This window comes from Symphalangus syndactylus, chromosome 1 (genome assembly GCF_028878055.3).
Source record: "Symphalangus syndactylus isolate Jambi chromosome 1, NHGRI_mSymSyn1-v2.1_pri, whole genome shotgun sequence".
Taxonomy (NCBI): Eukaryota; Metazoa; Chordata; class Mammalia; order Primates; family Hylobatidae; genus Symphalangus; species Symphalangus syndactylus.
The window spans coordinates 50384962-50407505 of NC_072423.2; the positions used below are offsets into that span (position 1 = coordinate 50384962).

At 44.4% G+C, this 22544-nt stretch overlaps 1 protein-coding gene across 5 annotated transcripts in view; it reads right to left on the minus strand.

Moving 5' to 3' along the window:
• FHOD3 (formin homology 2 domain containing 3) overlaps positions 1–22544 on the minus strand; it is a 498310-nt gene that overhangs the window by 475351 nt on the left and 415 nt on the right. The gene's annotated exons all lie outside the window — the stretch shown is intronic.

Genomic DNA, 22544 nt, shown 5'->3' on the forward strand with positions numbered 1-22544 from the left:
AGATATACCAGGAACCCAGTCTTAAAAAGTGAAGCCCCTGCCAGGCTTTGGTATCAGGATGATGCTGGCCTCATAAAATGAGTTAGGGAGGATTCCCTCTTTTTCTGTTGCTTGGAATAGTTTCAGAAGGAATGACACCAGCTCCTCTTTTTACATCTGGTAGAATTTGGCTGTGAATCCGTCTGGTCCTAGACTTCTTTTGGTTGGTAGGCTATTAATTATTGCCTCAATTTCAGAGCCTGTTATTGGTCTATTCAGGGATTCAACTTCTTCCTGGTTTAGTCTTGGGAGGGTGTATGTGTCCAGGAATTTATCCATTTCTTCTAGATTTTCTAGTTTATTTGCATTAAAGGTGTTTATAATATTCTCTGATGGTAGTTTGTATTTCTGTGGGATTGGTGGTGATATCCCCTTTATCATTTTTTTATTGCATCTATTTGATTCTTCTCTCTTTTCTTCTTTATTAGTCTTACTAGCAGTCTATTTTGCTGATCTTTTCAAAAAAACCAGCTCCTGGATCCATTGATTTTTTTAAAGGGTTTTTGTGTCTCTATCACCTTCAGTTCTGCTCTGATCTTAGTTCTCTCTTGCCTTCTGCTAGCTTTTGAATTTATTTGCTCTTGCTTCTCTTGTTCTATTAATTGTGATGTTAGGGTGTCAATTTTAGATCTTTCCTGCTTTCTCTTGTAGGCATTTAGTGCTATAAATTTCCCTCTACATACTGCTTTAAATGTGTCCCAGAGATTCTGGTACATTATATCTTTGTTCTTATTGGTCTCAAAGAACACCTTTATTTCTGCCTTCATTTCATTATTTACCCAGTAGTCCATTCAGGAGCAGGTTGTTCAGTTCCATGTAGTTGTGCGGTTTTGAGTGAGTTTCTTAATCCTGAGTTCTAATTTTATTTCACTGTGGTCTGAGAGACAGTTTATCATGATTTCTGTTCTTTTACATTTGCTGAGGAGTGTTTTACTTCCAATTATGTGGTCAATTTTAGAATAAGTGTGATGTGGTGCTGAGAAGAATGTATATTCTGTTGATTTGGGGTGGAGAGTCCTGTAGATGTCTATTAGGTCCACTTGGTCCAGAGCTGAGTTCAAGTCCTGGGTATCCTTGTTAACTTTCTGTCTCGTTGATCTGTCTAATGTTGACAGTGGGGTGTTAAAGTCTCCCATTATTATTGTGTGAAAGTCTAAATCTCTTTGTAGGTCTCTAAGAACTTGCTTTATGAATCTGGGTGCTTCCATATTGGGTGCATATATATTTAGGATAGTTAGCTCTTCTTGTTGAATTGATCCCTTTACCATTATGTAATAGCCTTCTTTTCTCTTTTGATCTTTGTTGGTTTTAAGTCTGTTTTATCAGAGACTAGGATTGCAATCCCTGCCCTTTTTTTTTTTTTTTTTTTTTTTGCTTTCCATTTGTTTGGTAGATCTTCTTCCTCCATCCCTTTATTTTGAGCCTATGTGTGTCTTTTCACGTGAGATGGGTCTCCTAAAATCAGTACACCGATGGGTCTTGACTCTTTATCCAATTTAAGGCCAATATCACTGATGAACATCGATGCGAAAATCCTCAATAAAATACTGGTAAACCGAATCCAGCAGCACATCAAAAAGCTAATCCACCATGATCAAGTCAGTTTCATCCCTGGGATGCAAGGCTGGTTCAACATACACAAATCAATAAATGTTATCCATCACATAAACAGAATCAACAACAAAAACCACAGGATTATCTCAATAGATACAGAAAAGGCCTCCGACAAAATTCAACAGCCCTTCATGCTAAAAACTCTCAGTAAACTAGGTATTAATGGAACGTATCTCAAAATAACAAGGGCTATTTATGACAAACCCACAGCCAATATCATCCTGAATGGGCAAAAACTGGAAGCATTCCCTTTGAAAACTGGCACAAGATAAGGATGCCCTCTCTCACCACTCCTATTCAACATAGTATTGGAAGTTCTGGCCAGGGCAATCAGGCAAGAAAACAAAAGAAAGGAATTTCAATTAGGAAAAGAGGAAGTCAAACTGTCTCTGCAGATGACATGATTGTATATTTAGAAAACCCCATCATCTCAGCCCAAAATCTCCTTAAGCTGATAAGCAACTTCAGCAAAGTCTCAGGATACAAAATCAATGTGCAAAATTCACAAGCATTCCTATACACCAACAACAGACAAACAGAGAGCCAAATCATGAGTGAACTCCCATTCACAATTACTACAAAGAGAATAAAATACCTAGGAATCCAACTTACGATGGATGTGAAGGACCTCTTCAAGGAGAACTACAAACCACTGCTCAATGAAATGAAAGAGGACACAAACAAATGGAAGAACATTCCATGCTCACGTATAGGAAGAATCAATAGCCTGAAAATGGCCATACTGCCCAAAGTAATTTATAGATTCAGTGCTATCCCCATCAAGCTACCAATGACTTTCTTCACAGAATTGGAAAAAAAAAACTACTTTAAATTTCATATGTAGCCAAAAAAAGAGCCTGCCTAGCCAAGACAATCCTAAGCCAAAAGAACAAAGCTGGAGACATCACGCTACCTGACTTCAAACTATACTACAAGGCCATAGTAACCAAAACAGCATGATACTGGTAACAAAACAGATATATAGGCCAATGGAACAGAACAGAGGCCTCAGAAATAACACCACACATCTACAACCATCTGATCTTTGACAAACCTGACAAAAACAAGAAATGGGAAAGGATGCCCTATTTAATAAAATGGTGTTGGGAAAACTGGCTAGCCATATGTAGAAAGCTGAAACTGGATCCCTTCCTTATACCTTATACAAAAATTAACTCAAAATGGATTAAAGACTTAAATGTAAGGCCTAAAACCACAAAAACCCTAGAAGAAAACCTAGGCAGTACCATTCAGGATATAGGTATGGGCAAAGACTTCATGACTAAAACACCAAAAGCAATGGCAACAAAAGCCAAAATTGACAAATGGGATCTAATTAAACTAAAGAGCTTCTGCACAGCAAAAGAAACTATCAGCAAAGTGCACAGGCAACCTACAGAATGGGAGAAAATTTTTGCAATCTATCCATCTGACAAAGGGCTAATATCCAGAATCTACAAAGAACTTAAACAAAATTTACAAGAAAAAAACAAACAACCCCATCAAAAAGTGGGCAAAGGATATGAACAGACAATTCTCAGAAGAAGACATTTATGCAGCCAACAGACAAATGAAAAAATGCTCATCATCATCGGTCATTAGAAAAATGCAAATCAAAACCACAATGCAAATCATAACTCATGCCAGTTAGAATGGCAATCATTAAAAAGTCAGGAAACAATAGATGCTGGAGAGGATGTGGAGAAACAGGAACACTTTTACGCAGTTGGTGGGACTGTAAATTAGTTCAACCATTGTGGAAGACAGTGTGGCAATTCCTCAAGGATCTAGAACCAGAAATACCATTTGACCCATTACTGGGTATATACCCAAAGGATTATAAATCATGCTACTATAAAGACACATGCACATGTATGTTTATTGTGGCACTATTCACAATAGCAAAGACTTGAAACCAATCCAAATGTCCATCGATAAAAGACTAGATAAAGAAAATGTGGCACATATACACAATGGAATACTACACAGCCATAAAAAAGGATGAGTTCATGACCTTTGCAGGGACATGGATGAAGCTGGAAACCATCATTCTCAGCAAACTATCACAAGGACAGAAAACCAAACACTGCATGTTCTCACTCATAAGTGGGAGCTGAACAATGAGTACACATGGACATAGGGAGGGGAATATCACACACTGGGACCTGTCAGGGGGTAGGGGGCTGTGGGAGGGATAGCATTAGGAGAAATACCTAATGTAAATGATGAGTTGATGGGTGCAGCAAACCAACATGGCACATGTATACCTATGTAACAAACCTGCACGTTGTGCACATGTACCCCAGAACTTAAATTAAAAAAAAAAGTGAAGCCCACCCCTAAAAGGAACAGAGCTGCAGAACAACAGGCACTGGGGTGGGCTCTTATAGTTTGCCTTATCGGGTTCATCCTCAAGCTGCTGATTACTCTGAGCCCTAAATAAACTGATCAGAAACTACTAAAACACTAATGACACCAAAGGCCCTTCAATCAATAATGACCAATCAAAATGACCAAGATATATTTTGGAATATATATAGACAGCTCAAAAGGACAAGAGGTGACCTCGCTATCCATCTGAGGGATTTTTAACCCCAGTGACTCATGCAGTAGAATTTCGGCAATGCCCTTTTTGCTGGTAAACAAATGCTGGTGAAATGTGGTAGACCCTCTTGAGGAGCTCCAGTTTTCTCCCCTACACACCCCAGGAGGCAGAAGCGAAGTACCATCCTGGGCATGCATGGGGCTAAACTTCTCCTTGTCCCCTCACAGATTTCCCCTGCTTTGGCAACCTGACAAATACTGCCTAGAATAATGAAATTTAAACTGTTTAGACTTTGCAGAACTACATATGTTAATTTAACAGAGCTGGTTCATTCTGCTTTAGGGACCAGGCCAGTCAAGGAACTTTTTTTTTTCTCTCCGAGAAAGTGGGGGAAGAAAAGAAGCTTAAAGATACCAGAGCCCTGAGACACAAAGAAATCTCAGGCCCGGGGCCACCCCTCCTTCTCCCCTCCCACTCCCCGAGGATTAGCTCTGGTCTTACTCATGGCTGTCTCAGCCACAGAACGGTCCATGCAGTGGCAGCAGCAGGCAGAGAGCTGCCACTTCAGGGCCTAGCAAATCACAGCACTCATGAGGGCGCACCAAGCAGGAGTCACAGACACCAATCAGGTAATCAAAATTACATTTTCAAAAGTCGGGTCTGTGAGCAGACATAATGGAGTGTCTGCCTGAGTACTCAGCACTGCTGGGGTTCACTGGGACATCACAGATCTGGGGTCCTCTCCCCCGGCCTGGTGCAAGGCAGGCTGCCAGAGGAATTCACGTGGTGGGCATGTGAGCACACAGGTTCTGGGCTTTGATCTAAGTGCTCCCTCATTGCTGCTGTGAGGCCAGGCCTTTAACCAAAGCACTGTTCACAAACTCTAATGTTACAAGCAATATTCAAAATCTCAGGATGTTCCAGAGCTCCCCAGGACCCCTTAACCCCCACATGCCCTCTGCAGGAGGCCCCCAGTTTCATCCAAAAGGGAACCTGATAAAAACTTCTTACACTGGGTGGAACAAGAGAATCAAGAGTCTCAGGGTGAGGGTGTCATATCAGAGGGGAAAGACTTTGGTCACAGGGAGCAGATCTGGGATCCAGAGCTCTTGGGTGGCCAAGGAGGCAGGCTGAGGCCAGGAAAGGCCTGGAAATGGAGAGAGACTGAGGTCAATGTCCTAAACATCTCCATGTAAACTAATTTCTAATGAAACTCACTAAACATAAGCCAGTCACAATTTCCTGCAAAAGCACAGTCCCTACATTATGCACAGGTGTCTTTCAAAAGTTCAATATGAATCGACTATTTGGAACTCTGAATTCATGTTTCATAGAAATAAAGTGATGTCTATTAGAAGAGTAGGCTAAGAGACCAGGCCAGCCTGACACCATCATAGCCTATCAGTTCCTGGAGAAGAGGACCATGCTTTATTCTTCTCTGATTTCCAAGTGCTCTGCAGAGAACCTGACTCAGAATCAGAACTCACAGAGTTCTGCTTTGTGAGTCAGTGAAAGACTTCCTCGGACGTCAAGCATGAGTGCACATTTAACTTCCTTGTGTGTTCCTCAGGAATGCAAGTGCTAACATCCTCGATTTTTAAAGGCACTTGGAAAACCACATAGATCTCCCACACTTAGGCCTTGACCTAATGTACTCTAATATCCTAAGGAAAGTCAGGATCCCTAGACAAGCAGGCAGAATAGAAACAGAGCTGAAAGATGGACTCTGGTTTTTCATTTGAGGCAGGTCCGCAGGCTGTACACATTGAAAGTATAAGATGCCCTGATGAGGGGGCTCCTTGGAGGGCCATCTGGAGGCCTTGGCAACCTTAGGACCCTATTTTCCCTCAGCAAAGAGAAGATAAAACTCATTCAAAAACCAGACATCTAATACTCTAGCCCCTGAACTTCTTAAATATCTGTTCCCCTCCCATTGTTCCACCTCCTCCTCTAAAGCTCTATTCTCTGATGTGACAGAGAAAGCCACATGTACTCGGCTGCATTCCTCCATTACTGCTCACGTCACCTCTGTGTGCAATGATCACAGTGCACCTTTCACACTCTAATTCCTCTAGTGCCACTTGCTGCTTTGCTTGTTTACACCGTTTTGCTAATTGATAAAATGGCTGGTGATTTGTGCTCCATGGGGATGGAGAAGTGATTCTCACACAGCTCTGTCATAGGCGTTGTCCCTGTGTAAAGTTCTGAAATGAGGGTTTTGAGCCAGGGTGACATCAGAGCCCAGGATGATGAGGCCATGAGGCATGGGACGCCAGTACTTTGCCTCACAATTCATCCACAACAGGGCTTTGGGAGGCATAAGAACTAAGAACAAACAAGATATCTAAATGAATGATCTTTTTTGTGCGCAGTGTTTTTAAAAGTGCTTATATTATGAAGTTCAGAGACCTGAATAACAAATTCTTCTGACAGGCCAGGTGCAGTGGCTCATGCCTGTAGCCCCAGCTACTCAGGAGACTGAGGCTGGAGGATCACTTGAGCCTATGAGGTTGAGGCTGCAGTGACCATGATCATGCCACTGCACTCCAGCCTGGGCAACAGAGTGCAACTCTGTCTCAAAACAAAAACAAACAAAAAAAAAGACAAATTCTTCGGACAAAGGATAACTCGCCAAATAAGAAACCTCCTGACTGCCCTGCTAAGGAGAGAGCCAGGTAATTATCTGCTGAATAAAGAATCTAAGTATTTACCACAGAAAAATGAAAACTTAGGTTCACACAAAATCTCTATGCAAATGTTTAGAGCAGCTTTATTCATAATCACCAAAAACCAGAAACAATCCAGGTGTCCTTCAGTGAGTAAATGGATGAACAAACTGTGGGATATCCACACCAGGGGAAACTGCTCCGCAATCAAAAGACAGGAACTCCTGAAGCACCCAACAACTTGGATCTCAAGGACACTGTGCAGAGTGAAGAAGCTAGTCTCAAAAGGCTGCACATAAAATGATTCTATTCATACAGCATTCTGGAAAAAGCAAAACTACAGGGAAAGAAAACAGATCAGTGGCCTCTGAGAATGCACAACTACAAAAGGGTGGCCCGAGAGAATTCTTTAGGTTGCTAGAATTGTTCTGTGTCCTGTTAGTGGTGGCAGTTACAAAAACTTATGCATATATGAAAACTCTTAGGACTGTGCACCAAAAATAAAAGTGAATTTTACCAAATATGAAGGTTTTTTTAAGTTCACAAATTCTTTGGCAATTCTCCCATAAAACAATGATATCTAATTCCCCCTTGCCCTTGAATGAGGGCCAGCCCTGGTGATTCACTTCTAACAAGTAGAGTACAGCGAGAGCATGTGGCTAGACAGGGTGAACAGGCACCCTCCTGGACCTCTCACTTTGGAGCCTGGAGCTGCCACATAAGAAGTCCACCTACCCTGAGGACACCATACTAGAGAGACCTTGGGGAGAGACCATTGACATATGGAGAGACGCCCGAGGAGCTCCCAGCTATTGGCACTTCCCAGCCCAGGCACTGGCCATATGACTGAAGAAATCTGAGATGATACCAGGGCCAGCCATGATCCGGCTGCACCCTCATGACAGACCCTGAGCCAGAACCACCCAAGGAACTGCCTTCAAATTCATGGCCCAAGGAAACCGTTAGAGATAATAAATATGATTGTTTGAAGCCACTACGTTTGGGGTGATTTATTCATAGCTATAGATAATTAATATAGGCACCCACATTTTCTGAGCAATCCCCACGTGACTGATACTTTCTCAAACATTAACTTATTTTCCATTCATTCAACAAATATTTATTGAGCACTTTCCATATGCCATGGATGACACATGGACCAGAGGGAGAAGCAGGTAGACTCCAAGAGGCAGGATAATCAACAGAACGTTATTCTGACAGAGCGGGGATTGCTGCTAGGGAGAGGTTCTCAGTTGGTTTGGGCAACTGGCTGGCAATGCTCCTTGCTGAGGCAGTATGGGTCTGTGGGAAGATGATAAGATCTGATCTAGATGCCGGGCAGGTTCAATGCCTGTGGGACATCCAGGAGGAGCTGTCCAAACTGCAGCTGGGTATTTGGCCTCAGAGCCCAGAGAGAGCTGAGCCAGGGGTCAGCTCTCGGGGGTCATCAGAAAGCCCTCAAAGCCATCCAGGACAAAGAGGGTGACTGTGAGGAGGAGGTGTGGTCTTCGAACAGAAACCTGAGAAAGGCCAACATTCAAAAAGGCAGAGGGAGCAGAAAGATTGAGAAAGACTAGAGAGGGCAGGTGAATATCGCACCATCAAACAGAACGGCAAGCATTCCTCAAAGAGGACCATCAGAAACAGCAATTGCTGCTATGAGATTCTATAAGTCAAGAATGGAAAAGTGTCTACTAGATTTAAAGACAAGTACCTTAGCAATAGTAGTTTTATTGCAGTAGTGACAGGAACTGGGAGGGAACAGGGCGGGGGGAAGGTAAGACAGTGGGGCTTAGACAGGTCTAGGAGGCTTGAGGGATGAAGGGCAGAAGAAAGACAGCTGGGCCCAGGGCCAGGAAGGACAGACTTTCTGGACAAAAGAGGCTTTAGCCCACCTAAATGCTAGTGGGAGGATCTCAGAGGGAAGGAGAGGGTGAAGACACAGTGGAAAAGGGCTGGCATGGCCAGAAGAAGGGGCGCACCTGCCCCCCTCCCCCCATCAGCAAAGAGGGCACAGCAGGGCACGTGGGTGCAGGTGGAGGTTGAGGCAGGCAGGGGCCAGGGCTGCATCCGAGTGGTCTGCTTTGTCTTTGCAGTCAAAGGTGAGGACCCACGCTGGGAGTGGGGACACTGTGGTGGGGGCGCTGGTGTGGGATGGTGAGAGGAGATCTCATAGCACAGCTGCAGGGAAGGGACTACAATGCTGGGAAAGGAACATGGCTCACCACTGCACATGGCACCTGGGGCTGGAGGCCATGCATGCTCCTGTGACATACAAAAAATATGAGGACCTTGTGTTTGTCCACAACAGCCCATGAGGGAGGTGCTACTGTCTGAAGATTTCATTAGAAACATGGAGCTCAGGTCTGTCTGACATGGAGCCCAGCACCATTTTGCCAGCCCTTGGTGTCATTTATTCGTGTTACTCTGTGGACCAACAGAGTCTGACATCAAGCAGACACCCACGAACATCTGTGAAAGGGAGGAAGGAGAGAAAGCTCCCAGAAAGGGTCACATTGTAAGCCCTCACTGGCTAACACTTGATAATCAGCTCACCAGGAATTAGCAGTGGCTGGGACTATGAACAGCAGGGGTCCCCGCCCTCCCTGCCCAGACACATCCTGAGACTTGTCCCTGTCTCCTTTCCTCCTCCCATGCTGTCTACATAGGTGGTCTTTCAGTGACTCCCCTTCCATCCATCTCCTTTCTTCTTTGCCCAAATTCTTTCTCTCATCTTTTTTGTAATTATTTCTTCCTGTCTTTCCTCTTCCTTTCCTTTTCTGTCATGTTTCTATTACATGAAACGAAAATAATTTTTTATTCAGTTTGTGGTCATTGACAACAGCCCCTGCTCCCCAGTCAAGCCCATATATTAGCTTAGCTCCCAGGCCCACTGCTACAGGTCACATCCCTCCAGGGGGCTATCTTCACCTACCCAGAGCCTTGGAGCCTGATCCTGACTCCCACATCCTATCTGTGTTTCACCTGTACCAGGTGCCCTTTACCTCCCTTTCACTGACTGAAACCCCACCCTCCTTCTCCACAAGGCTTTCCAGGCCATGCAGTCCCCGTGGATTTTTCCCAAGTTGACATTTCTTTTTCTTTTTCTTTTTTTTTTTTTTTTTGAGATGGAGTCTCACTCTTGTTGCCCAGGCTGGAGTACAGTGGCACGATCTCTGCTCACTGTAACCTCCACCTCCCAGGTTCAAGCAATTCTCCTGCCTCAGCCTCCTGAGTAACTGGAATTACGGGCACCCACCACCATGCCCAGCTAATTTTTGTACTTTTTAGTAGAGATGGGGTTTTGCCATGTTGGCCAGGCTGGTCTCAAACTCCTGACCTCAGGTGACCTGCCCACCTCAACCTCCCGAAGTGGTGGGATTACAGGTATAAGCCACTGCACCTGGCCCCAAGTTGACATTTCTATAGCCCCACAGGCCTATGTCACACTTTGACATGAGTCATATGCTGCCTTCAGTTGTTACTTCACTTTGCATTATGTTTATGCCTTACTTCCCCAGCCCATCATCATAATAAAGGAGATCATTTTCACATTCCTGGGATCAGTAGCATTGATAGAAATAAAGCTTCCCACATAGCCAAGCTCTACTCCCCAGCCTGTGTAAAACTAAGCACCAACTTGTTCCATTTAATGTCATGTCAACTCAGCTTACATTTTTCTCTGACTATGTTCACTCTGCACACTTCTTTGGGTGTCAACACACATCCTTCAGGCTTATCTCTGACAGATGGAGACAGGGAGTTGGGCCTGAACAACAGAAGCCATGTGCTGAATTCATTTTTTCACCCTGTGAGGGGTGGTTACCGTGCATTGGTCATGAACCAACTGATTTTCATTTTCTCACCTTTGAGATGGAGGCCCAAATGCCCCACTTGCCCTCTTTCAGGGTTGTGTGAGGATCAACCAGGCTAACCTATGTCCCAGCGCCTGGTAAACTGCACAGACATGCTGTGGTTCTAGTACTGGCGTATTCTGTAATGAATCACTGTCCACAAAAATGCACTCAGTTCTGGGAACAAAAAACCACTCGTATCCTTGACTATTGTTCTGGACAGGACTGCCCAACAGCTCTCCTTTCCCTGCTCCCAGGCACATGGTGCAGCTGAGCTTGGATGGAGGAGCCGCAGGAAGACTGGATAACCTCTCCCACTTCCGGGCACTGGCAGCTCAGACGCTCCCAGACTGCCGGTGTCTGGTGACTCACGGAAGCTGTGGTCAGGAGCCTGCCTGAGTCCTCCTGCAGCCTGAAGCTATGATCTGATATGGGAAGGAGTAACAGATCCCTCGAAGGTGAGCGCCATCACCTGAAATAAAATCTCCTACCCAGAGCCTCCACGGTTGGCAAAAGGCAGAATCTGTGTGTGTGGGAAGAAGGGCAGTTGGACTCTGCAGCCATCACTCCTTTCTCCCCAGCTCTACCTCCCTCTTGGAATTTCCCACTAATCAGAGCTGCAGCGACCACTGTGGCCACACTTGCCTCAGGGACCCTCCCCCTCACACAAGCTCACAACGCTCTTCCCCTCCGCTCAGCATGGGCAGGAACGGAAAACAAGGCTTAGGAACAGTACAGGTGAGAGCACCCGGCTCACGAGCTGGTACTTCCCCATCGTGAACTGCAGGCCTTAAGTCTGGCCTGGTCTCCCTCCATAAGAGAAGACCCCAATATCCACCCCACCCACGAGAGCCCCCAGGCATGTCCACACCATCCAAGACAGCGTGCCTTCTCTTGCCAACATGGGGCTTCCTTGCAAGCTGTACTTTCCTGTTGGAGGATCTAGCATGAACTCAGCAGGGAGAAGGCCAGAAACAAGTTTCTGATACATTGAAGAGTCGGTTCTACCACACTCACCTACAGTGTAGGGGAGGAGTTGTAACATCCACAAATCATGGCAACAGATTAGGGATCTGAAGGCTAAGGCTCCACCCTACAGACACTTTCCTATTGCTGCAATCATCATGTATATTAACATATATTGCACTTTTTCCATTTAACATTCTTGCAAATATTCAAAAAAAATTTGTTGGGGCTTACTATATAACAGACCCTGTCCTAGGAACTCTGAAATGAAAGGTAAGTTAATGTGCCTCCTGCTACTGGGGCTTTACATCTGGTGGAGGGACGCAGGCACAGGATGAAGTGAGACCCACAGTGTCCTGGGTCCGAAGGTGCTCAATGCACAGCCTGGGTGTGTCTGGGGGATGGCCAGGAAAGCCTAGAATGAGTTTTGTTCTTCAAAATGGGTAGAGACAATGGGATACATACACGTAATTTATTCGCGGTTTTAACAATCATCTCTGAATCCCACCTGGTGGTATTCTGCGTTCAAGTGTCAGTCTTGGAGGTGATACCAGCTGCACAAAGAAAGGAAGAAGTCAGGTTGGAGCTGGGCTTCATAACTTGGCCTGGCTCTTCACCTGCCCCAAATGGATTTAGAGACCATCTTTCCAGCTACCTCCAATGCTTAAAATGAGGGAAACTGCTCCTATCCAAGATGAAATCTTTATCCTTCAACTCAGCAACTAAACACTGAGAATTCATCTTAAGGAAGTAATCAAATATGAGAAAAAAGATTTATTTTTCTGCAAGTATGTATTATAGCACTATCTGTATTTTCCTTATTGGCAACTACCTAAACCTCCAATAGTTCAATCATTCATGCATTCATTTAACGAATATGTATTAAGTACTAAGCATGGACAAATTTAACATTCAAGAAGAAAGAGCACTTTCCCTCATGGAACCTGTGAACAATGGTTACATGGATCATGGTACATACATAGACTGGATTACCAAACTGTCATTAAAGATGATATGCTCCAAGAATATTTAATGACTTGGGAAAGTATTCAGATATTATTATGAATAGATGTTAAAATTCTGGCAAGACACGAAAGTGTTAAGAGTGGTTCCCTTTGGGTGGTGAAAAAAGTGATTTTTATTTCTTCAGTGTGCTTTTCTGTAGTCTCCGAATGTATCCATGTGTTCATTCTATGACGGGCTCTTTGTTGTATAAGGGAGAAATCCTTGTTTGTTAGTCTTTCCTTCCCTGAGTCTAGCTTTGTCAGTAGTAACCTCTCTCTATCAAAGTCATCCTGAGTCCACACACACAGTTTAAGTGGACAGCTGCATGGAACTACAGTGTGAAGATGCTTTAGAGTACAAGACACAAACACATCAATAAACACATACTGATCTGAGTAATAAAAACAGTCCATATTACACAGCTTTCTCATGGACATAAAACAGCTCTTTACTTCTGCCACCACAGGGGAAGGTAACAGGTATGGAACTTCCAGCAGCCCCCTGTAGACACTATCTGTAGGTTGTAGGTCACAGATCACTCCGTGACCAAACCCTGGGGTCATGGTTCTTGTGGCTTATCCACCCTATTTCCATCCTCTTGGGCACAACCAATTAATTTTCAAGGGCCATGTCCATCCCCATCTGTGGGGATATGAGGACCCATCTCTCCAAGTACAAATTAGGGAGAAATGGACTTCTAAAAAATAAAGCTCAGGCCAGGCGCAGTGGCTCATGCCTGTAATCCCAGCACTTTGGGAGGCCGAGGTGGGCAGATCACGAGGTCAGGAGGTCGATACCAGCCTGGCCAACATGGTGAAACCCCATCTCTACTAAAAATACAAAAATTAGTCAGGCATGGTGGCGCATGCCTGTAATCCCAGCTACTTAGGAGGCTGAGGCAGGGGAACTGCTTGAACCTGGAAAGTGGAGGCTGCAGTGAACCGAGACTGTGCCACTGCACGCCTGCCTGGGCGACAGAGCAAGACTCCGTCTCAGAAAAATAAAAAATAAAGCTCAAAAATGGGAAAGGCTACACTCGAAGGCCGGAGGGCAACTGGTCACTATGATACATGAAGAAGTCAGGAGGTGCTCCTAGCAGAGGCTTTACACAAGGGACTTCTGCAAGGAGATGGCTGGGATGAGCAGACTATTCTTCCTCCCTTCTAACTCTAAATCACGGTTATCCTCTCACTCAGTAAATATTTACTGTACACTCACTATGTGCCAGACACTGTTCTAGGCTCTTGGGCTGCACTAGTAAACAAAACAGATTTAAAAAAACAAAAACAAAACAAAAAACTCTGCCCTCATGGAGAAGTGGACCAACTACTCAAGGACTTTGGAGTTTGCCCTGAATGGCAAGAGGGTTAAGGGAGGTTTGGAGCAGAGGAGTGATATGACCTGACTCTCATTTTTTAAATGTCTCTTTCCTCTTTGGCTGGTCACACAAGTTGGTTGCCTAGCCTGTTGGTCTATGTTAAGATCACAGAATGGAACATATCTGGTTCTAACTTTTCCTCTCTTTCCATTAATGGCTATGTTCTAAGGCAAGCAGGAAGCCTCCACCCCACCAGACATCATCAAGACCTACTGTAAACTATAGTGAGTAAGACAGTGCAATGTCAGCACACAAACCCCTAGACAGACAATGGAGCCCAGAGCCCAGAAACGCACTCGAGGCTGTGGGAGTGAGGCACCTCCGAGGGGCCACTGTAGACTGTGCTCCGAGACCTCCACACTCCCCACCACTTGGACACTGCAAATGTCCCCTCTGTTGGCTGCTCTCCCAGGGGGTCCAGTGACCATGCCCTTCCAGCTGCAAGCACATATGTCATGAAATCAGAGGACCACAGCCACTAAGACTCCCAGAAATAAGTTTCCTCCTTATTGTTCAGAAGGGTTAAATGCTAGGTTTCTAGGGTGTAGCACCCTTAACAATATTTCAGTTTGCTTTCATTTAATCACACTACAGACATAGGAGGGGGACAGTATTCTATCAACCACTTGTCTCAACCCCAGTGTCACCACGTGCTCATTTTCATCGACTCTGGGAGGGTTGAAGAAGGTGATCTCAAATCATAAATAAAAGCAAACAATTGTTAAAGTGATATAAAATGCAACTGGTATAAACTTCTTTAGTCAAAATTGTGGTCAATGACTGACTGCAGGCTGTGTGTGACTCTGGTTTAGCCAGAGGGACCCTCTTCCTCGTTCTCTCCCCCAAGGACCACCCCACTACTCAGAGTCTCCAGCCTGTCAGTGTCCAGCCATGCAAGCTGGTAGTGTTTGCCCATCAATTCATTTGCTATACACCCCAAGCCACTCTTTGGCTCTGATCAAGCAGTCAGAAGATGCCTTGGTTATCTTCTATTCTGAGAACTTAAAAAAATCTTGGGCTTGTCCCACACACTCTGGTTACAGATCTGGCATTTCATTCTCTGCTATAAAAATCAGTGCATGATGAGGCATCTCAGCACCAAAGGAGTTTCCTTCTTGGTTTTCTCTTCTTCAAGAATGTTAAAGATATTCAATGAGAAACTAATTTGTTTCATTTTTGCCAAGTCTAGGAATACCTTTCTATATTGAACTGCAAGTTGTTTAACATTTTCCCTTTTTTTGAGTCGATCAAAAATTTTAAGATTTTCTTTTCTAACATTAAACTCTAAACATTTTTCCTTGGAGTCTAACATTTTAATATCCAGATTACAAAACTAACTGGTGAAGAGGAGTTGGATGTTTCCAGTTTGTAAATAGATACAATGTAGATTCCATTTGTTACTATGTGTGTCTAAAAACAGAGAAACTTCTGGGTATGTATTTTTGCTGATTGGTGGTAATTTTTTTTTTCAAAAAATAATTGATCTTCCTCACTCCTTAACAGTTAATTCATAAATAAGTTTATCTGCCCATAGAAAATCAATGTTGACTGTAATTATAAGGGTGCCAAGGTATACAATCAACTTACATTTTCATGTACATTACAGCATCACTGCCATTCACTGTAAACTGAGAACCTCTTCTGAGGCATACTGAAGGCGGAGGCAGAGCTGCTTTACTGGGAACTGGACAACACCCCAGTGTGGCTATGCAGGCATGTCATGGGCATCAACAGCCTTGGGAAACTGAGTGCATTTATATATTGGTATCATTTATTATAGCCTTAGCAACTTCACAGTTTAGTGATAAAAATTTAGGAGCATATACTGAAACCACAGGTATAATATCTCTACCTTAGCATTTCGCTTACTAAGCTAATAGTTTATGTAACTGACAATTGTTTACTTCATCGTGGGAATTGATTGAGCCTAGAAAGACACCCTGAACATAAAAAGACAGATGCCCTACACTTGTTTTTCTAAGATTCTAAGGAGAACACAGCAATCAGGGTGGGAAGCAAAGTATCAGTGGAAGTATGAAAAAAAAATCCACTAATGGTTAGCCATCTCAGCCATAGAAAACACACTCAGATCATACAGTAACACTTAATGAGAGAGCTCTGATCCCAAGGGGACTATTGGAACTGTAATCTAATTTTTTTAGCTCTTTTATTAAAATATTTCAGTATATGCACAAGTATAGAAAGTAGTATCATGACCCCTTCCCACATACCTATAATCCAACTTTAACTCATAGTCTATCCTGTTCCATCCACATATTGACTCATCTACTTGTCTCTTATCTGGAATTATTCTGAAGCAAATTCTAGACATCATATAATTTCAGTATGTATCTCTGAAAGCCATAAACTGTTATTTAAACCTAACCACAATACTATTATCACACTTTAAAATTAATAAGTTTAATATTAAATATCACTGCTCAAATGTTCAAGTGATCTCAAATATTTATTTTATAATGTATTTGAATCAGCATTCAATCACAGCCACATATTACCTTTGGTTGATGTATCTCTTCAATCTCTTTTCATCTAAGGTTTCCTTCCATCTTTTTCTTTCTTTTGCAATTTATTTGTTGGAGAAACTGTAATTTCTCACAATCTGGATTGTGCTGATTGTCAAAGCTTAACATTCACTTTAACTTAATTTTCCCCATTCTTTATAACTTAGTTCAGAACAAAGCTCAGAAACAGTCCCCCAGATCCCCCTTCACCCCCAAAAATCTTCTGATTGTCTCTCTAATGGAGCAGATGCTGACAAACCCAAGACTCTGAAAATGGCCAGCAGAGGAGGACCCAGTTATGCCTCTAAGCCAGCCACAGGCAACAGCAGTGTCATTGAGAGATGAGGTGTGGAGGTTGCCTGGAGCAGGTGATTGCTGTCCTCTGAAGACAGAAAAGTTCCCAAGTGTTCAAAAGTATCATCTTCAGAGAGAGATAAAATATGGAGAGAAAAGGAGGGTGGGGGAGGGCTGTTCCTGAGTTGGCCTCAGCATGTTAATCAGTTTTAAAGTCGACACTATTGAGAACTAACATTTCAGAGTCCAGAGCAGGAGGGCAATGGCAGTCCTGTTGTTTTCCAGAGGGACTCAGGTTGGACTCCGAGGACAAAACGCACAGACACAGAGCATCAACCCTGGGAGGACTTGCCAGAGCACAACCACTTAAATCACGGCACTGTGACAGGCAGCCGCATGCAAGGGCAATGCAGTCAACCCTACCCCACCCCCACCTGCACAGAGAGCATGGGTTTGCTGATTTTCTAATAATGGGACACAGTTAACAACAGGATTTGGAGGAAAAAAAAAAGATGACCTTAAATCTTAGCTCCATCACTTAAACGCAGTATAGCCTTAGGCAACCTGCTTAACCTCCTGTGCCTCAGTTTCCCCATCTGTTAATTGGGGATTCCTCATCTGCCTGCCTGCTAGAGTTGTTGTGAGGATAAATAATGCTACACATGGAGACCTACAGTGCAGCCTCCAGCATAAGTTCATGACATAGTAGCCCCTTCCTCCCCAAAGATTGATGCCAGTCTATTCCAACCCAGATCCTTGCAAGGGGCCATGACAGCACCTGCTGGATGTCTGGCTAGGTTACCGATATGGTCTGTGGCCATGCATGAAACAAAGCAACTGACCCATGAAGGGTTCAATCCCATGATCCTGATCTCAATAGCGAGGCTCCAACCAACTGAGCTAATTACAGTGGAGTCAGATTTGACTCTGCTTACATGGGGACACTCTTAGCTGTTCATACAACATTCTTAAAACAGTGTTGTCCTAAGATACTATGACACAACACACTTGCCAAGTTTACTAATGATCTCATCTTTTAAAAATCTTAATGTAATGTAGCAAACAGATGTGTCCCTTAAGAGGATTAAGGTAGAAATTCATTAGTGCAATAATACCAGTGGATTTGTGTTCTAAAACTAACACCAATCAATCAATTTAGTGCACATTCTATCTTAGCACTACTTAGCTTCGAGGGAAACACCAGAGAACTGAACAGCCAGGTCTTCTCCCTCAGGGAAGTTATCTGAGAACAGGGCAGACAGTGAGAACCCCCATGTACTGAGAGCCTGACCTAAATCACCTGTAATCCATGCTGTTCAGACTGCAGTGTGCACAAAAATAACCAGGGCATCTTGGTGAAACGCATGTTGTGATTCAGCAGATCGGAGGGGAGGGGCGGTGGCAGCACCTGAGAGTGTGCATTTCTAATACAGCTCAGGTGAAACACAGCTCACACTTGGAGTAGCTAGATTCTAATCCTCACTGCAATCAGCTGCTTACAGATGGGATAGCTGAGGCAGCGAGGCAACCACAAAGACAAGGGCAGTGAGAAAGGAATGAACACAGTATACTCAAGGCTAATCCAATGAGAGGATGCACGCTGAAATAGGGACAGGCTGCCTAGAAGGAGAACATTCAGGACACAAAAGTGGAGTCCTTAAGAGCTTAGACCTGCTGTCACATGCCAACTCGGAACTTCTCACTTGTGTGACCAGGTGACTTCCTTCCAATCTTGGTCTCTCCTTCTATGAGCTGCAACAGTATCAGTACCTCGCCCTGGAATGGCCATGGGCTTGGTAAGCTGATGTCCCTCTAGGATGGTTCTCAGCTCAGGCAAATGGCTAGGACATGACAGCTATTATAACTACACTCTGTCCAGCTCACTAGGCAACAAAACATTTCCTGAATTAAATGATTAAGTAATAATTGTCATTTTAACATGTATACTAAAAAAGTCATCACTTTTTTGTAAAAATATTCTACAGTTCCAGTGTTGTCTATCAAAGTGAAAAAAGAATCCTTAGATTATTAAATGCCAGTAGCATAAATCAATCCAAACACATTTTAAGCTTTAAAAGGTCTATGATTCTATGAATGCTACTGCAGAGGTTTTTCTAAATTAGAACTCCTATAATTACCATTTTTCTTTTAAAATATTAAGCCAGAAATAAACATCTACTTTTGCAGCATTTGAAAACAAAAACTAAATGTCTTGCTTAGCCCAACCTAGAACATATAACCATCAAGATGAACATCTCCCCAATGAGAATATGGCACCTAATTTGAACTTTTTGTTAGAAAACTAATGTTTATTTAATCATATTCCCTAGAACTACTATAAGCAGATGGTTTTTTAAAATAATGTATCAGTTTAAGAAATAAAAAATGATAAAGCATAATAAGCACAATCTCTTATTTTTGCATAAGATGACAATTTTATTCAATGAACAACTTCAACTTCTAATGGAGTCAGCAGACGTGAACTAAATTACTACATCATTAGGTTAAGAAAAGATGTCCACACTCAAGTTTCAGCCAGGAAAGGCCTGACAGGTTGTCCAGTTCAAAGGTTGCCAGCACAGGAGAAACCCTAGGAGAGCTTTAAAAATTAGGACCCTCTGAGGGGGCCTTCTCAGTGCTGCCTACACAGGTACATTTACTTTAAGAAGATTCACCCAACTGCACACTTATACCCTGTACACTTTTTTGTATATGTGACCTACTTCAGTCAAAAGTTTACTGCCAGCCAGGCACGGTGGCTCACACCGGTAATCCCAGAACTTTGGGAGGCTGAGGTGGGCAGATCACTTTGAGCTCAGGAGTTTAAGACCAGCCTGGGTAACGTGGTGACACCCAATGTCTACAAAAAATACAAAAATTAGCAAGGTGTGGTGGTGCATGCTTATAGTCCCAGCAACCCAGGAGGCTGAGGTGGGAGGGATCACCTGAGCCCAGGGAGGTCAAGGTTGCAGTGAGCCATGATCACACCACTGCACTCCAGCCTAGGTGTCAAGAGTGAGACCCTGTCACACACACACACACACACACACACACACACACACAAAGTTGACTCCCTCAGGGACTTGAATGTGCAGGAGAGCTGAGAGCACTCTGAGTGTCTGTCTGTCCCACGCTCATGCTTCTACCCTTTTTGTACCACTGAGAATGCACTCCCTGCACACCAGTTCTTGTCAATACCAGGCTCTGTGGGACGTGGAAGAAGCATGCTCTGTGGCCCAAAAGGCCTCACTGGTGGCAGGGTCCTGGGATGATAGCTCACCCAGGTCAACGGACCCCCCAATAGCTAATTCACAGCAGAATTGATAACTATATGTTCCCACTTCTGACTATGCACTCTGTGCCAGGCCAGGAATTCTGCCTCAAGGCTTTTAGTCATTTATAATATTCACCTGTCCCCAGGCCTAAACGTGCTTGGCCCTTGAAGGCGACAGGGTGAACCCCTCCAGTTAATGGAACAGAAGCCCGGGAGGCATGGCTTCTGTCCACAACCATATACCTGGTTCCCAGAACAGAACAGCACTGACGCCCTGAGTCACAGAGGGCTGGTTTGAATCTCAGTTCCGCACTTCCAGCACAAAAAGTGGGTTATTTAGTCACTCTTCCTCACTTTCCTCATCTCTAAAATAGGGACAATCAAAGTCGCTACTTTATGGAGCTGTGTAGTATGAAAGGAAACCATGCATTCAGAGCCTGGGTGGGGCATACACTACATGCCAAGTGCTTGAAACTCCAGCTGTTTCTATCACAGGTGGATCATCCAATTTTAAGATTCTCTGATGGAAATTAGTATCATCTTAACAATATGAATGTATACCTAGGCACATAAATGCCCTGACTTCTGCTTTACAGAACCCTCATCAATAAAGTCGGTTGCTTACTCTGCTGTAGATGGGAAAAACAATGACAGACATCTAAGTATACTGCAGGGGTCTTTGGGCAAAAGATTCTGAGACTGAGGCTGGCTGGCCCCCAAAACAAAGATCAAGGGTCTCTGTAGAACCTCTTCTGGTTCTGTTCATTCCACAAGAGACACCTTAGAAAGTTCTGCCAGCCAGTGCAACCGCTCTGCTGGGGCTTCTAGTTGGGGGCGAGGAGGGGGTCAGTGGAGGAGCATCAGGATTTTCTCCTACCAGACCAGGATCAAGACTATGGGGCTGTTCCATGGAAACATGAAAACATACTGCAGCTCCCAGCTTGAAAGGTCAACCCATGTATATAAGGTTTGAAATCCAAGGAAACCACTTCAAGGTCACGGGGCCACAATTATGAGCCTTTGGTGGTTTCAACAAAAGATCACTGTAATCAGAGACCATAGTTGCCTGAATAATCATGATGTAGAAGAAGCTCTTTGAAAACTTTTCACTGAATCAACTAATTGAGAAGAACCAAATAATTTACAAAAGTGATTCTGATCAGCTGAATCCAGAATACATCACTCTGGATGATGATGACCCTCTGTCTCCCAATCAAATGTGCTTTTGTGGCCAGAGAGGTTTCCACGACTGTATCCGTCCTGAACCAACCAGGAGAGAATGAGATGGAAATGCCCCATTCCTTATTCCTGAAAACGTTACTAATTAAGTAGAGGAGGAAAGTACTGATACACTAATAGAGAGGAAACTACCCTGCTAAAGTCCACCAGTTTCCTCACACAACCAACCTCCTCCTCTACTTGCAAAGCAGGTCAACATCATACTGAAATCCGAGGATTTTTTTTTTAATCAATTTTTTTCTTTTGGGCATCGACGCTTATCTCTTCCAAATATGTATCAATGTCGACCCTCAAGAAATAAATCATCTCCAAGCTTTGATATGAATCCTAGGCAGAAAACATACTGGGAAGGTAATTTTGCAAGCTGCATTCAATCTGTTTAATTGAAAGTAAGGGTTTTCCTAGGTAACAAAATGATTAGCTTTCAATACCCCGCTCTTTGCAACAAATGCTTTGCAAGAGGCCTATCCTCCTGCAAAAGGTTTTATTTAAATAAAAATAAATAAATAAAAATAAAAAAACAACCTCTCTAACGGGTAGACTGAGAAGCCATTCTTCCCAGGGGACACTCATTTCGGGCTGCCAAGCTGAGGCTTTGTGAGCGCGCTGCCCCTCCGCGCCCCCGCCCCTCCTCCCACAGCGACTGCTCCTCCGAGGTTCCCAAGGCCACCTGCTTCTCAGAAGAAAAGGGGGATACCCTGAGCGCTATCGCAGTGCGCGGCCGGCGTCCTCGGCGGCACCCCCGGGAAAAGGAGGAGGCGGTGTCGCCGGGAAGCGTGCTTTGTCGCGAGGGTCGCGTGGCCGCCCGCAGCAGCCCCAGAGGCCTGAGAGAGGTTTTGTCCCGGCCGTCGCTCAGAGCTCTCCTCCAAGGGACCTGAGTCTCGCGGCGCCCCGCTTCTTCCCGCGCCCCGCTTGGTGCCCGCCCGAGTGCCGAGGCCGACTGCCCGCATCCGAGACCCACCCCGCCCACCCGGCCGAGCTAACGGCGCGGCTCCGGGGAGCCTTCTCCATCCCGGCTCGGCACCTGCTCTGCCACGCCCGCCCCCGCCTCTGGCTGTTCCTTCCCGCCCGCCCCGGAGGGTCCTGCGCCAACCACCGGGTGCTTCGAGCCTCTCTGTCTAACGGGGAGGGGGATTTGCCCTCGAGCG